Genomic DNA, 4,891 nt, shown 5'->3' on the forward strand with positions numbered 1-4,891 from the left:
CGAGCTCCATCCACTTTCCTACAAATGGCCAGATTTCATTCTTTCTCATTGCCATGTAATTCTCCATTGTATATATATACCACGTCTTCTTGATCCATTCATCAGTTGATGGACATTTAGGCTCTTTCCAGGATTTGGCTATTGTTGAAAGTGCCACTATGAACATTGGGGTACATGTGCCCCTATGCCTCAGCACTTCTGTATCCCTTGGGTAAATCCCTAGCAGTGCTATTGCTGGGTCATAGGGGAGTTCTACTGATAATTTTTTGAGGAACCTCCACACTGTTTTCCAGAGCGGCTGCACCAGTTTACATTGCCACCAAGAGTGTAGGAGGGTGCCCATTTCTCCACATCCTCACCAGCATCTATAGTCTCTTGATTTGTTCATTTTAGCCACTCTGACTGGTGTGAGGTGGTATCTCAGTGTGGTTTTGATTTGTATTTCCCTGATGCTGAGTGACACTGAGCATTGTTTCATGTGCCTGTTGGCCATCTGGATGTCCTCTTTGGAGAAGTGTCTGTTCAGGTCTTCTGCCTTTTTCTTCACTGGATTATTCAAACTGATGGCTGAAGAGGGAGGGGGGAGGGGGGAAAGGGGGGTTTATGGTCATGGAGAGGGGCACTTGTGGGGAAAGCCACTGGGTGTTATATGGAAACCAACTTGGTAATAAACTATTAATAAAAAAATTAATAAAAACTTTTCTTGATTTAAAAAATACATTACATAAGACATCCTGTGTCTACAAATGGTAAGTACTGGAGATGTCAAAGAAAGTAAGGTGTAGGATGGATTCGAATAGGCAGCATGAAAAAAGAGAACATCTTAGATTACATTTTCCAACCTTTTCGGACTTAGAAAAATAATGTCACTTAAAATAATGTCATTTAAAAATAATGTCACTTTGTATAATATATGATAGTGATTTTTACATATAAAGTGTTTTATATTAGTACAGTATTAAGATTTGCTCTCTGAATTTTCTGTTTTATAGTAAGTATCCATGCATAGTAAGGAAGTTGTCTAATAATTAAAACTATGTAATATAAAATTTCAGGCATTTCTCTGCCACTATGTAACCATTTTTCATGATGTTGAAAATAAATTTTCATTCTAAAACAAAAAAAAAGTAAAAAAAAAGAGGAACATAGGAAGCATGAGAGAGAAAAGGCCATTAACCTTTTTTTTTTGGTGGTATTTGTTGGAGCCCCAACTAATATTGACTTAAAGTCTATAATTAAGATAACATGAGACAAATTTTGTGACTCATGTGGGCAAAAAAATGTAATATGTAGACACAGGACAAAGTGACCTTTGGTTTAGTGTCCAGAGATCTTGGGTTGGTGATGAACGACTGTCAAAGTCTCATTGATTATTCAGTTTGACTTTATACTATATCCATTTGTGTTCTGTTGTTACCTTCTATTGAGGCATATACATTTCAGAAGTATACAGCAAAGTGCATGCATCATGACCATGTCTCTTGAAGAATGTTCACAAACAGAACACACATATTTAGCCAGCACCCAGATCAAAACAGAGAACATTAGGAGGACCTCAGAAATCCCTCTCATGCTCCCTTCCACTCACTAGCACCCTAAGGTACCTCCCTACTGATATCTGACAGCATACATTAGTTTTCCCTATTTTGGGGTTTTCTATAAATGGAATGGTACAATCTATAGTATTTGGAGTTTGACTTATTTTGCTCAAAACTGTAGGATTAGACCATATATTTGTGTGTGATTATAGTTTCCTTATTGCATTGTATGCATATATTAGAATAAAGTTCTCCATTCTAAAAAGAATGTATTATTCAGGAAACCACCAGAATGAGAGCGCTAGTTCAAAGTATCATTTAAACGATGTGAAGAAAGAAGTTCAGTAACACAATTGTTAATTTAGGTATGAGCCTCTTTGATGTCCAGAAAAATACCACTTCTTACTATGTTTCTACAAACTAACCTCTTAAATCTATAGTATTTTGGTTTTGATTTTCACAAGGTCAACTTTCTTTCATTTAAAGGATGGTCTCGATTTAGAGAGAAAGGCCCATATAATAACAAAACAGGTAGAGATTTTTGAGCATTTCCTATGTCCCAGGTTATTCACACAGATGTTCTTTTTTAATCCTTAACATCCCCCACAAGATAAGCACCGTTTATATTTGTCAAAACTGAGCCTTGGTAAGGGCAATTAATTTGCCAGAGGTCCCGTAGCTGAAAAGTGACAAAGCTGAGACTTACACTGAAGACACAAGAGCCCTACGCTCTTAACCAATATGCTGCCTGTCCCAGGGCCTTCTTTATTTTTAACAGCCTTATTGAGATGTAATTTACATAACATAAAATTCATCCAATTAAAGTGTACAAATCAGTGTTTTTTGTTTAGTTACACAGTTATGGAACCATCACCACAATCTCATTTTAGAACAGTTGCATCACTCCCAAAAGAAACCTCGTACGTATTACCAGTCACCTCCTAACTTAGATCAGCCTACTGTAACAAATAGCATAGACTGGATGGCTTGAAAAAAAAAACACTTATTTCTCAGTGCTGAAGGTTGGGAAGTCCAAGATCAATGTGCTGGCAGATTTAGTGTCTGGTGAGGACACTTTTCTCTGTTTGGAAATGGCTGCCTTCTTGCTATATCCTCAAAAGAGGGAAGGTGTTTTTTGGTTTCTTTTTTTTTTTTTAAGTAATCTGTACACCCAAGGTGGCGTTTAAACTCACAACCTTGAGGTCAAGAGTCCCATGCTTATCTGACTGAGCCAGCCAGGTACCCCTTTGATTTCTTTATTGAGATATGATTGATACATAAAAAGCTTTACATATTCACTCTATACAACTCAAAGGGTTTGAGGATAAATGTCACCTGTGAAACTATCACCGCCATTGAAACCGTAGACATATCCATCACCTCCCAATATTTCCTCCTACCCCCTTTATTACTTGTGTGTGTGGTAAGAACACTTAACATAAGATCTGCTGGAAAACTCAACATAAGATCTCTTAGAAGAAAACATAATGAGGAAAGTTCCTTGACATTGGTCCATGATTTTTTGGATATAACATCGAAAGCACAGGTAACAAAACCTAAAATAAGCAAGTGGGATTTCATCAAACTAAAAAGTTTCTTTTTTAAAAGATTTTATTTGTAAGTAGTCTCTACACCCAATGTGGGGCTCAAACTTACAACTTCGGGATCCAGAGTCACCTGCTCTACCGACTGAGCCAGACAGGTTCCCCTCAAACTAAAAAGCTTCTGCAGAACAAAGGAAACAATCAACAAAATGAAAAAGCACCTTACAGAATTGGAGATCTTTGCAAACCCGTACATCTGATAAGGGGTTAATATCCAAAATATATAAGGAACTCTTACAACTCAAAAGCAAAGAGGGGCACCTGGGTGGCTCAGTCTGTTCAGTGTCCAACTTTGGCTCAGGTAATGATCTCATGGTTTGTGAGCTCAAGGCCCGCATTGGGTTCTTTGCTGTCAGTGTGGAGCCTACTTCAGATCCTCTATCTCTGTCTCTCTCTGCCCCTCCCCCTTCAAAAAAATTAAAAATAAAGCAAAGAAAACCCCAAATAACTCAATTTAAAAATGTGCAAAGGACCTGAATAGACATTTCTTCAAAGAAGATATGCAAATGGTCAACAAGTATATGAAAAAATGTTCAACTTCACTCATCAGGGAAATGCAAATCAAAACCACATGATATTACCTCAAACCTGTTAGAGTGGCTATTATTAAAAACAAAAAGAAGATAACCAGGCTATTAAAAAAAAAAAGGTAAGGATATGGAGAAAAGAGAATTGGCACACTGTCAGTGGTGCAGCCATGATGGAAAATAGTGTGGAGATTCCTCAAAAAATTAAAAACAAAACCACCATATAATCCAGCAGTGTCACTTCTGAGTATTTATCTAAAGGAATGGACATCAAGATCTCAAAGAGATACCTGTGCCCCCATGTTCATTGCAGTAGTATTTATTTTTCAAACTACCTTCCTTTTTTATAATTTTTAAAATTCTAAGTAGGCTCCATACTCAATGTGGGGTGTCAACTCACAACTCTGGGATCAAGAGTTGAATCCTCTACCAACTGAGCCAGCCAGGTGACCCTTTTTAGAAAATTTTTAGGGGTGCCTAGGTGGCTCAGTCGGTTAAGCGTCTGACTTTGGCTCAGGTCTTGATCTCACGGTTCGTGGGTTTGAGCCCCGCATCGGGCTCTGTGCTGACAGCTCAGACCTGGAGCCTGCTTCGGATTCTGTGTCTCCCTCTCTCTGACCCTCCCCCACTCATGCTGTTTCTCTCTGTCTCAATTAAAAAAAACATTAAAAAATAAAAAATTTTAAAGTAATCTCTACCCCCAATATGAGGCTTGAACTCACGCCCCTGAGATCAAGAGTCACATGCTTCACCAATTGAGCCACTCTGTTGCCCAATCGCAGTATTATTTATAATAGCCAAGCTGTGAAAGCAACCTAAGAATCCATTGATAGGTGAATAGTTAAAGAAATTGTAGTATATACATACAGAGAGATATTTTTCAGCCTTAAAAAAGAAGGAAACAAATCCTAATAGGCTTGAACCCAGGTAGTTCACCTCCTGATATTCCCTTGCTCAAGTTTAACTGTTACTTTTAATCACTACATGTCTGCAGCAACCTCGGGGCTGAGACACATATGCTTACCAAGGACTCAAGCCTTTACAACCATAAGTCACCAAAACCTGCAAGGTGACATCTGAAAATGATGGAATCTTAAAATGAGTAGGGGTGCCTGGGTGGCTCAATTGGTTAAGCAGCCAACTTCGGCTCAGGTCATGATCTCATGGTTCATGGCTTTGAGCCCCACATCAGGCTGTGTGATGACAGCTCAGAGGCTGGAGC

This window comes from Suricata suricatta, chromosome X (assembly GCF_006229205.1).
Source record: "Suricata suricatta isolate VVHF042 chromosome X, meerkat_22Aug2017_6uvM2_HiC, whole genome shotgun sequence".
NCBI classification, from domain to species: domain Eukaryota; kingdom Metazoa; phylum Chordata; class Mammalia; order Carnivora; family Herpestidae; genus Suricata; species Suricata suricatta.